The 12,855-nt window shown below is 49.5% G+C and overlaps 2 protein-coding genes across 4 annotated transcripts in view; both read left to right on the top strand.

Annotated features, from left to right (window-relative positions):
- The window catches only part of LOC135907064 (diacylglycerol kinase delta), a 472,455-nt gene that overhangs the window by 81,375 nt on the left and 378,225 nt on the right, over positions 1-12,855 (top strand). The gene's annotated exons all lie outside the window — the stretch shown is intronic.
- The window catches only part of LOC139054494 (uncharacterized), an 85,828-nt gene continuing 85,366 nt past the window's right edge, over positions 12,394-12,855 (top strand). The window contains exon 1 of the mRNA XM_070531530.1: positions 12,394-12,465. The gene's annotated coding sequence lies outside the window, so the exon portion shown is untranslated. The remainder of the gene's footprint in view (positions 12,466-12,855) is intronic.

Here is a 12,855-nt window from a genome sequence, read left to right as displayed (position 1 = left end):
CACTCGACGAGGTTGCGAGCTCGAAGCTGTGGTCAGATTCCTCGTTGGCGTTCCGTAATTATCTTCGCACGGGCGCGGTATGTTGCAAAAGCCACTTTCGCGATCTATCGTCGTGACGATAGATCGGGTTTTTTTTATTATTATAAGTAATGATCCAGCTGTAGGGCACATGTAACCGACAAACGGAAGTCTCAGGAGAGCACCTGAGATGATAGTAGAGCAGGCGGCGCAGGAACTCCAGGGCACCCGATGGACAGTGGGGGGGATCAAAGCTCGAAGCAGAACGGTACGTAGGTTGGGGTCGCCGAGGCAGGTGTGTGCCAGGGACTGTTCGCACGGACAGCTCCCCTGGCACGCGCAGCCGTGCCTCGCAAGGTCGAGATACTTTAAAGGCACCTGCGCCCATGATCTTTCTTTTGCCTCGGCGCAGTGAGCACGATTAACGAGAATAATGTGGAGGGCATCCGGTGCAGTCGCGAATGCATCATGACAAATGTAGCTCGCGTCGCCTGGCGTCTGTAGTAATATCAGAGTTGGTTGTATGAACTTTATGCATAATACGCTTTGTTATGGTACCTTAACGGAACGGGTCTAGAGCACGGTGTTGGTACATTTTTTCGTACCGCCCTAATCCTATACCCCCACTCCAAACACACACATACCCCCTTTTTTATGTATACATACAATTCCTTGCCATGACAGATCATAGCCTCCTTTATTTTTGAAAAATAGAGGAGGCTACGGACCGATTGACCAGTTCAAGTCGTCAACTTGTCAGTAACTGTCGTAGGAGCCACTGTAATAAACACAATTCCACGATCGATTGTTTACTTTCATTTTTTGTTGTAACACTGAGGACTACATAGAACTTTATTTTGTATATGTGAGAGAAGTATGTGGATATCACGAGCTTAAGCCAATGTGCGATACACAGACAAAGCAGCTGCTACAATATGAACTGCATTGAGGGCCATACAACACATACGTAATTAAAGGTGCAAAATATCGGGGGAAGCTTCAAAATACGCTCTGTAGCACTGCAAAGTATAACATATATTGTATGTGTACAATAAATGTTCAAAAATACAATGCATCAATGTCCCATTTGCCTTCAAGTTTATTATGAAGTTCAAGTTTACTGAAGTTTATTATGAGCATATGTACAACAGGAATCTACTAACACACCCGCAGTCAAGGTGGCTGTTCGAGGTGTGCTGGCTGCCTCAGTGTAAGAAAAAGAAATTGGATAAATGTCGACACCAGTGCCACTGCTTCTTGCCTCTGACCTGCACGTGTCTCTGCGGCATCTTTGTACACAAGTGTGCTGGCGTGGCGAGGCGTAGGAGTCATCCAAGAGAAAGAGTATTGTTTACATGGAAAAGTGGCTGTTCACATTGCCTGTCACTTTCCTTCAAATGTCTCCTTGGCGACTAGGGTGACACACTCGCAGTCAAGGTGGCTGTTCGAGGTGTGCTGGCTGCCTAAACGAAATAAAAAGAAATTAGATGAATGTCGATACCAGTGCTATTGCTTATTGCCTCTACCTGCATTTGCCTCCACGGCCTCTTGGCTTGCGGAGTCTGTATGAGGGAGCTGCTGTGGCTAGGCGTAGGCATTGTCTAAGCAAAAAGAAAAGGCCATTTAAATGGGGAATTATGGAAATAAATGCAGTTGTTATGTCTGCTTCTTGCACTCTTCTTGCCTAAAAGTTTTCAAACATAGTGTCCAGAACACACCAGCACTTTGACTGCTGCTGCTTTTTACCTGCAGGTGTTGCTGCGAGATCCTTAGTATGGCTGCGTGCAGCATTGTAACACTTGGTGGAGGCATTTGAAGTGGTAGCCGAAAACATAAAGAATCATCCTTGTCTGCACGAATGCTTTCAATTTCTAAATGCAGTGGTAACTATCACTATTGGTGCAAGGCCCCCCCACATCTATGCGGCAAGTGCCATAGCTCGAAACTGAATTGTTCCTTTAGTGTTTCACAAGGCATCTGATATGTCCACATTAAATGTGATGTGTTTGTTTTTATTTATCCGTGTGGAGAGAGCATCATTAAATGGCTGAAGTACTATAGCACCAAACAGACGACACAAGAAGAAGAGACACGGACGAGCGCTTATGTCCGTGTCTCTTCTTCTTGTGTCGTCTGTTTGGCGCTATAGTACTTCAGTAATATGCACCAACTAGCCCAACAAAAAGTTCTGCTGGAATATCATTAAATGTTTTTTTTTATTTTTGCGTGTCTTGTTTTTTGGTTTATTTGTGAATTTATCATGATGCTAAAGTGACTTATGTAATGGCAATCAGCTTTTGTTTTGCAGAAAAACAATGCATTTCCTGACCCATTGTTTGACATCCCCTCACTCGCATAATTTCGCAGAGTATTCTACCTATATTTACTTGCTTGACCTCCACTAAAGAGTCTTGCATTTTCAAATACGACTCTTTCCTTAAAATCATTCGACACTTCTCATAATTTCTGTACCTTGGGCTTCTGATACTCTGCAGTCACCATTTTTGCTTGTTTCAGACTAGAAATATCTTCTTTAATTTAGAGCTTAAATTTTACTTTTGGAACACATGGAAAGGCTTGCCATTGCATATCTGCATATAAGGGAAACATGTTTCATTAAACATTTGCAAAATTCAATTGAAGATTGATGAATGCAGCTTGCAGTGTGACATGACTGAATGAGCCATAAAAGTAACTCATCTCACTTGGTAAATGAAAGCACATATTAGTGTGACGCACAAGATACGTTACACTAACGTGGTGGGTTCTCTTGCTTATACAGCAAAATAATCGGTGCGCGAGAAAAAAAGTATTTTTGCATAACCCTTGTACACACTGACTTAAGGAAAATGAGCTGGAGCTGTCCACATGATGTACTTATTTTACCTGCGAGTATGGTCAACAAAAATGTGTCCCAGCTGCTTAGTGGTATTCGGGATTATGTCAGTATTGCATATGTGCCTGTTGTCGAAAATAATTGAATTTTGAAAATGCTCGCAGGGATCTGATATGCATATCTGCAGTTTATGGATACATGTAAAAGACAGCATCAAGTGCAAGTGAACGGTCCCACAGGCCCGGAGTCGATCATGCAAATAGATTCGCTGCACAAATTTGTGACCAGAAAATATATTCCACATGAAATGACATGCAAGGAAGTGTTGAAAATATTGCACAGTTACTAAAACGCCTACGCTATTATTATGTGGGTTGATGCACTCGTTATGCAAAACGGAGGTGAGGCGTGCAGACAGGACACAAGAGTAGAGTATTTGCAAGCAAACAACACGAGCGCCGTCCACTTCTCTACTCTTGTGTCCTGTCTACACGCCTCACCTCTGTTTTGCATAATAAATCCTTACTAACTAGCTCAGCTTTCTGTCATTCTAAGTCTCGATGCACTCGATTTCATCCGCATTAGGCACTCGCCTCTTGAATACTTCGTGGCACAGAAATACTCGGCATCAGGCTGTTTTTCTGCTGTGGCCTTTGTACAAGCATGATTGTTCAAAGTGCAACAAATAAACAGATTCTTTGAGTTGCTTGTGGCTTCGCCAGTACAATTCCAGTGCGCTGGTCCGCCTGTCCAGCAATTTCCTACTGAAGGGAAACCTGCAAATAAAAACACCGCTCCGCATGCAGAAAAATGCTCTACTGCGACGCTTCTCAAACGATTGTGATGCACCACAAGAGCTGCCTACTCGCGTGATATTCTCAACAAGGGGATACATTCGTTTACTTACATGTGAAGGTATATGCCAGACTACTTCGGGGCTTCGGTGGCACATAAGGCACGAGTGTGCCATAGCATCCGATGTCGACGCGCGATCGCATGTCAAACCTAAACGAAACTACTACGCATCCAAAAAACAGATTCGAAACCGAAATTCGCGTCATCCTTTATTGCATGAATGCGTACATCGTGATTTACATAGGTCACGGACTGTGTAATTGCTTTCTGTAAACTTAATATTACCGTACCACCTTCATAAAGCCATCAGGTATGCGTTTTTAGTCGACAAAGCATAAGGTGACCTGTACTTGTTTTCAGCTTTTTCAATAGTAATTGCGCTGGCCACATTGACCAGTAGCAACAGGGCGGCGCCCTAGAGGTTCCCACTTTTCCGGCCCAGCTTTTCCTCTAGAGTTGTTCTACTAACTCTATGGCCAGCGTGGACGTCGTTGTGCTTACACCTCCTACGCGGGGAGCTTCTTCGCTCGTGGCCGTCTCGGTATTGAACGCGCGTTGCGCAGAGGCGGGAATGGTGTGGCAGCGCTTGCGTTGCGAGTCTGGCGTCGTTACGTACTACATTCCAACGACCGCGCTGCTCGTGCGACGTCCCTCCCGAGAAAGTCTTTTTCCAGACGCGGACGCAATGGTAGCTCGGATCTCATCCGTGGCTCGGCACCCGCGTATCGCGGACCCAATCGCCATCAGAATCGCGACCGCACTAGCCGCGCTGTAGAACCCCCTATTGGCAAGTCCCGGGTGCCAACGCCAGGCTCTCTCCTCGTTAGGGTTCCTCGCCAGCGGCGCGGGACAAGAGCGGCGCGCATCGGCTCCGACCATTTGTGCGCCTCCCGTGTCCCGCTCGGAGATCCGCGGCCTCGCGCGGCGTCCTCGAGGCGGAAGAGCAGAAGCCGCGCGGCGGTTCGCTCACTGACATCCGCGATCGAAGCGCCACGAGCCGCCAAGGAGCGCGCGCGTCTGCGGTGTGACCGGCGGACCGTGGCGTTCCCCTAATTGGAACCATCGGGCGGTTGAGCGCGCCGAGCGGCAACCCGAGCTTGCCCTGCCCGGGGACTCCACTCGCAGGCGGTCTTTCTTGGTTTACTTTTGGTTTTGCTACTGCTTTTCTTCTTCGTTGCAGCCTGCGAGTTACGGTATATGTGCGGCGCGACGGTCACAGTATAACACTGAGCCATTCGCGAAGTCGTTACGGGATATGGACGGTATATCGTGGTTGTGGGGATGGTGCTGACGGCGATGTAGTACGTGGCTCGGGTCTTGTGCCGCTGGCTCGGCAGTTGGGCCACAAAACGTGTTACTGAACGTAGCATTCCGCGAAAGGCGAGGCAATAAAAATAAAATGAAATAGAAGAGAGAGGAGGGATGCATTATAATTTTATGAGAGGTCAGCGTGTGTCTTCCATATACCGTGCGAGTCCCGTTGGCAAATGACGATGTGCTGCCTAACTTGCCAGGACTGGATCACGTACCCGTCGAGCGTGCATCGACGCTCGCCACCAGACACGCGCCGCTGTCGTTCGTTTGATGCGCATCGTGTGGCGGTGTCCACGGAAGCGATCACCCTGCGTGCGTGGACCAAGAGCTCGCCGAACACGATGCTGCGGCGCTGACCCAGCTGCACTGGTCAACATTGATGGGCAGTTTTGACGGAGACCGCGTAATGCGGTCGCTGCAAGATTTTCCTTTATTTTGTTTTCTTCGCTTTCGATTTCCTTCACGTCGCACTGAATTCGAGCTTTCACTTGCGCCATTCAACTGCGACCGTAGAGCAGATTACCAAAGTCACGCAGGCGAGCGGGAGCGTCCGTGATCCTTTGTACTACATGGGAGCTGTGATTAATAATCCGGAGCTCTCCAGTACGTCGTCGGTGATGTATAGCTCGCCTCTTACGTCGGACGGAGTGGATAATCGGTCATTATTGCACACTATAGACGCGGGAATTTGGATGCTCACAGCATGGGATGCGACGATTTGCTGCTTTTATTAGTGACAGCTGTGTGATGATGTAGCAAAATGAAAATGCTCGTACCTGTAGAAGTGGGCCTTTCATTAGCAATATATACACATTACATCCGTTTAGAAGGGTGGTTGACAATCGTAAGCATACTTAGGGGAACGACTACGCGTCGCGCAGAGGATGTTTCTCTCTGTCTGCTTCACTGCTGCTGCTGCTCTATGCAATGCGTACGATGCGTGCAAGCGATGCCATGCCGCCCTGGCGCCATCCGCCGTCTCGGTTTGTCCACGGACCTGCCGGAAGCCTTCGTCTGCGGTTACGGCTCGGCTGCCAGATAGTCTTTGCAAATGCGTGCAGCTCTGCCGAAGCTTCCTGCTCGCCGCGATCACTGCTGCGTAAAAGAAAGAAGCGAAGCGTTTCCGTCGCTATTGTACACAAGCTGGCAGCTTCACAACACGTTGCCACGTGAATGCGGCGTTGCTGTTATGGCGCATTTGAATGGCGCTTCAGGGCGCTCCAGAAATGCCGTGTAAGACAGCAACTAGGCGTTTCAGTGTTGCATGCTCAAATGACGACAACGAAGCCACGTTGCCGTTAATACGTGCGTTTCTTTTTCTTTTCTTTTCTTCATACAACTTTAAAGCGGCCTCGCACAAACACTACCGAAGCTTCTTAAACAACCTGTCGAATATGTCAACTAGAGCGCCACTGTAGATAAAGAGGAGGGTGGCGTAGCGTCGTACAACGCGCAAACGAAGCTTGCTGGCGCAGCAAGCGCTATCAAGGCAAACTGTGCTGGTAAGAGATTTGACAAAATAAAGCACGAGTACTCTTAGACCCAAGCTTTTAGGAGCGCTTTTAGTATGATTATTATTTAACCTGGCACTTATCATTGTATGGGATAAACGCGTACAAAATCAACAACGACTTAGAAATGGGACGAAATACGTCTCATGTTAATGACTCGTGTTATGACGCTGTCATAGCATCGTCGTCTGCTTTCGCCGGAAGCAGCAGACGACGTGTGTGCTACGTGGCCACATACTGCACGCGCCGACATAGACACTGCACGCTTTCTGGCGCGTGGCGTGACTCGCTTCGCTCAAGCGGCCGCGCGAGCCCCGCACGCCGACACGGAAGCTGCCCTCGTGGCTTCGCTAATCAGCGCCGCGCACACCACGTCCGTCGGGCGAAGACGGCGAAACCGGCTGGCGTGCTCGAGGTGAGCGGTCGGCATCGGATTCCTTCATCGTTGCGCGCCGCAGCTCGTAGGCTATATATATATATATATATATGACGTGGGCCTTGGATTTGTATAATCGGCCAGGTTTTGAACTTGGCTTTCAACGCGACAGCGTTAAGACCCCCGTGTCGTAGAAAATCCGTCGTCCGAGCCCGGCACCGGCGTGCCCGTGAGCGAAAATGCCCGTATATATATATATACATATATATATATATATATATATATATATATATATATATATATATATATATATATATAGAGAGAGAGAGAGAGAGAGAGAGAGGATGCGTGACTCTCACGCGTCCCCTGATATGTTGATATGTTGTTTTCCCGCATAGCTCCCGTCTCCTGTAATCCGGCTTCACCGCGTGGCCTGTTGCCCGCAGCAGTCGGTGTGGTTGGAGCGCATTGCGAGAGATGGCGTGAGTGTGGCTCTGCTAACGCCACCTAACAGCGGGGTTACTTGGGCGTGAGAAGGAGAAGGCTCTTCCTCTTCGGCTCGGGTTCGGCGAGCGGGGCGGACGTTCTGCGCGTGCGCTGATCCATGCTTCTGCGAGACCGTCTCGTGAGGCCTACCCCGGAATGGATGAACAAGGTCGTTCGAACGCGCCACCGTTCGCGTGACCGTACGCGCGAACGACCAGGCGTTGCTGTCCAGCATGGGGCGAACATATTCGCTCGTTATCCGGTCGTGGTGAGTCGCACTTCTGCGATTTGACGCGCGCCCATCGGCATGTTTTATGGATAGCAACTCGGCGAGCAGGCGTTAGTCTATGAACGGTGCAATAAATTCCCTTGTGATTGTTTGCCTTTCTGTGTTGTCGCTCCTTTGTCCCAAGAGCACGGTTGAGAACCCCACAATAGATAGATAGATAGATAGATAGATAGATAGATAGATAGATAGATAGATAGATAGATAGATAGATAGATAGATAGATAGATAGATTCATGACGTGCTGTATATGCGGGTTATACTGTCCCACCATTCTATCACTAGCGTTGTTCATGCCTTGTCTTACATTCTCGACAAAGTTATTCCTCGGAATTTTGAGAATGACATCCCACAAACATATGTATTGAAACAAAACACCGCCAGCGCTTGTCTCTTAGGTTAAATCTTCTGAGTCTGAAATATTAAAAGTGAGAAACAATAACTGAGACCTGAAAATGTTGTAAATATTTGGCGCCGCTGTGCACTACCTCTGTGATCGGCCCACGCAAGAGGTCGCTTTTCCACCAGAAAGCTCGCCTTCTTGCATAGCGTTCTCCGCAAGCGTTTCCCGGTAAACATTAATTACGGTTACATAAGGTGCAGTTGCTGAGAAGAGCGAGAAGTATATAGCCAGGGATCTTTGAATGCTCTGAATGTCGCGGGTCAGCCCGGCCGCTTCTTTACAATTGCTACTAGGTACAGCGGGGCGGGGCGTTTCTCGCGGCGCTCTACGTTTCTGCGCAGGCGCGAGTAAGATCGGGGGCGAGAGAGAAAATCTGGGGGCCTTTTCTCCTTGAATATGTGACTCTGCCTAGGCACCACGGAGGCGGTTCCTTAGCGCGTGTTGTGTGCGTTTGTCCTCTGGACATGCCGGCACTGCGTAGTGCATGCGGTCGAGTTTATTTACGCTCCGCCACAGGCTGCCCGCGCGATGAGGCAGTGGGCACGGACGCCACATTTGGTGATTGCTGTGTCTGAAGGGGCATGGTTCTGACTGGTGTCGTCTAAATCGCGGGTTGCTTTTTTCGTCGTGTCGATAGATATCATTTTTTACAAGCACTGCTCCAGGAGGGCACATGTAACCGGCAAACGGAGGCCTCAGGAGAGCACCTGAGGTTATTTGGCCCGGTATTGCACTATCTTCGGGATCGGCCCGCGTTTGTGTCTACACGTGTCGACGTTTGCGTCTACATACGGACACGATCCTGGGGCAACTAGCTCTTAGCTTCACTGCAAATTTGGTTGCGTCTTTGTGTTTCCTAATTATGTAATTAATTAATTAACTGCTTCATTAATGGTGATGATGAACCCGTGAGCACTGGCACGAGCGTGGCAGCGTGGTAGCGCCGACGGTCGCCGACGAGCCAGCTGTGGGAGAAGACGACGACGCTGGAGCCATTTGTGATGCTGATAGTTTTGTGTCAACACACGGAGACGATGCTGGGAAAAATAGCAGCTTAGCTGTAAAATTCGCAGGCGTGAGTTAGAATCGGTTGGCGCAGGAGAGAGGTAATTGGAGATCGCAGGGAGAGACCTTTGTCCTGCAGTGGACGTAAATTAGGATGATGATGAATATGAGAATATGATGATACCGATGATGATGATTATGATGACGATGATGATGATTCGATAGCGACCGTCGTAATGGGGAGGCCGCGTTTCGAGGGTATGAGCCATTGCTTAAGGGGTATGAGCAATTCATTGTCTTACGTGACGGACACATTTAATAACAGATGTTATACGCAAATGTGTGTGCGTACCTATATTGTCACGATGACCACAGATCAGGACAATAAATGTGTTCTACCTATGTTAGTAATTCGGTGCCACCTCTGTGTGGTGCACTAAACAGCTTCGCTGGTCATCCACCTTCACTGTGTGGAATGACTCATTAATTTTTTATTTTATACACGTATTTTATACACTCATGACGTGGCACCACGTCCTCCATATTGGCTGCGCTGTCACGTGTGTTTTTACTCTTTGCACCGTCGGCCATTTTTGGTACCAACCTTTGGTCACGCCGGCAGATTTTCGCGTAATGGGGCATATAATGCGTTCGCTTTAGTAATAGGTGGAGGGTAGTTTGCACCAGAGAGTCTATCGCATGGCTTGGAGAGAGCGAGGACACTGCACGTGATTGTGTACATGCTTTTCTTGTATACCTCTAAACTATTCCGATTTTTTCTTTTAGATTACGAATTCACGCGCGTTGTACGTTTTTATGAATTTTGCGTCATATTTTGCGAGAGAATGTGCAAGCCCCAGGCGCTGTGGGAATCGGTATAAGCGAAGGTTGGTTTGGGGTCTACAAAGAACGCTGTTGCTGTTTCGTGACCGTTTGGAGGCCTAGAGCACACGACCAAGTTGGCCATACGTTCACTGGGAAACGCCTCGCTCGACGTAAGCTTGTGGCGCTCGGAACGTGCGGATCGTCATTCCGTCGTCGTCATTACCGTGTCTCCCTTAATTCGTCGCCATGCCTGACGACGACAAGACTGGCACGGCGACGACGCCTGACGACGAATGACTATCGTCGTTCCACCGCGTCAGTCAGACTGTAATTCGCCGTGGGAGTTCTGTCGTATCGACCGCCACAAGCGTCCGCATTGTGTTCTTGCCTGGCGGGCCAACGTGGCTCGCGCAAGCATTGGCCTCGTGCCGCCATCGAGAGTGGCCACGTGAATGCTGGCGCGATGTCCCTTGGCGTGTGTCGCGGGCAGCCCGCGGAAGGAGGGCCGGATCGGCTGTGGCTCTCCCCCGCGAGTCGCATCGCCGTGCACGACGCTGGGGTGTGCCTCGGCGCGTGCCGCTGCGCTCCTCCCCGTCGTTGGTTGCGGTGTCAGGTTCGCGTGTTCCTGCGGCTTGACTTACCTCGCAGTGTCTAATGGAATGCGTCTCACGGTTCCGATGGGCCTCGCAGTGCGCCTTTAACCGGCGTCGCCTTTCAGACGTCACGCGCCACGTAGCGAAACGGACCGTTGCTCCGCTCGCGTTCGTGGCTGCGTTTCCACCACAGTCGTGCTCATCTCCTTTCGTGGTGTGTCCATCTTTCTATTCTCGAGTTCGGCCACCGCCGTTCTCCCTTCTATAGCAAGGAGCAAGCCATCAGTGTTGTTTCGTAAGAACAAAACGGGTGGTGTTCGTTGAGAAGCAGTAGATCATGCTAACGCCTGCCAATTCGGCCCCTGGTTTCGAAACAACAAGGACGTTCATGTGCACGCGCCACTGTGGTTCAGCGTCCGCATTCCGCCAATGAGCACGAGGTTTCGGGTTCGATTCCCTGCCGATGGGGCGACCGGCTAATTTTTATATAGCGGTGGATTGGAATAACGTCCATCTAAAGATATTGGCGCACAGTGAAGCAGCCGAGTTGATCCAAGTCGGTTGGCCGCAGAACTCCATTACTACGTTCCTCCTGTCACGGGTCTGTTGCTTGCAGATTGGAAACGCCATCGATCGATCAATGCCTGCGCTTACCAACAGTTGGCGTAGGAACAGCAGCGAGTCAATCGTTGCCGCGAACTATGTATACGGCACTGAAGGTCGGTGGCCAACATGGCTCTCGCGAACTGTGGAACAACCGCGCGCGCGGACCGTTCGCTTATTAAAGACGGCGACCCGCCTTTTCCGCGTGCCGACGTGGACGCACCGTGAAGTGTGGAGACGCGGCCGTTCGCTTCGTCACGCTCCTCGAAGCACGGTTGAGAGCGCTGCAATGCGATGGCAAAAAAAAAAATAGTCATTTCTGAAATTTCTCTACAATATAACAAAACGCACTTTGCCCTAAAGTGAATATTAAAGATTTCGTATAATTGATATCAGTTCAAGCGGAACATAAAAAATTATTTTGAGGAACACCACGTCACGGCGAAGCTTATGTCGTTGGTTTCACCCATCTGCGGTTAACCGCCATTTTTTAAATGCTTGGTTCAAGTTGCATGAAACGCTCTGTATATGTATCTGTATCGTATAGAGGCTACTATATACAAAACTGCGTGTATCGCACATCGTCTGTTCTGCAGTGAAGACTGATTGAGACAGAAACATTTACTCGTAGGGGCGTCTAGCTCACTATGCGGCGAAACGAAATCTCTACTGTAAAAATAAATTGGTTAGACGCGAACGAAAGTCCACCGCGTACTGGACCTACAGCGAACGCTGCTCTCACATTCGAGCTGTGCCTCATCAGCTACGCTATTCGCGTGCGCGAGTGTGCAGAGCGCGCCGACGAGAGAGGAAAGACAAGCAGCAACTGCGCGTGCGCGAACGTGCAGAGGAGCCGGGAGCGGCTAAGAATTAAGGCTCCGCGCTTATCTGCAGATTTGATTGATCGCGAGGCGTCTACGAAAAGAGGGCGGATAGAGAAAGCGGGCCAGGGAACTTGACATGCTTGCCGTTTGCCTCATGCCGAGAGAGGTATAAGAAACGAGGTGCGCACTCAGGCATTTTGCATATGCAGCCCCTTTCCGCGCACTTTCTCGCTCGTCGCTATATATTCTTTTTCGTTTCTTGACTCTGGCGCCATAGTCATATTTACATCGCCGCTGAAAGCCTTCATATATGCGTTTGCCCCGCTCCTCAGAATTCCATAAATAGCACACACAGTCTGCAGTTCACTTGTGCAGGTCCAGATGAATCGCGACTGAATTGTGGAGTTACCCGACACGATCGAGCGACGTGAAATTGCAGCGCAGAAGTGGGGCATGGACGCCTATGGAGAAAGCGCCACAGAAATGCCACTTGACAGTCTTTTGACAGCGTTGAGAGGACTGGTGCTCTCGTAAGTAGGGAACGTCAAAGAAAGTAAGTGAGACACTTTGAGCGTGTAGGCTCGAGAAGATATTGAAGTCTGAAAAGACAAGATTAAAAATGAAAAGGAGGGGCTATGCCGAGTGTGTGACACACGATAGTGTTGTGGCAACGTCGGCGTTGTTTGAGCAGTTAGCATATGCTCACGGCTGAATAGAGGGGCAGTTGGAAAACAGGAAGAGTTAGCAGGTTGTTGTTCGGACGTTCCTGGCTTTGCATGAAGTAAGTTGACTTCGACGTAGGGCGGACAAGGTGCGCTCGCAGTCAAGCCGGTAGTTCGATGAACCGGCGTTTGTGGGAACATTAAACATTCCTACGTGCTCTGCCAAGTACACGTCGATGTACGAAATGCCGCTGAAGC

This window comes from Dermacentor albipictus, chromosome 1 (assembly GCF_038994185.2).
Source record: "Dermacentor albipictus isolate Rhodes 1998 colony chromosome 1, USDA_Dalb.pri_finalv2, whole genome shotgun sequence".
NCBI lineage: Eukaryota > Metazoa > Arthropoda > Arachnida > Ixodida > Ixodidae > Dermacentor > Dermacentor albipictus.
The sequence above is the reverse complement of the archived record's forward strand: the minus strand, read 5'-3'. Positions and strand labels throughout refer to the sequence as shown.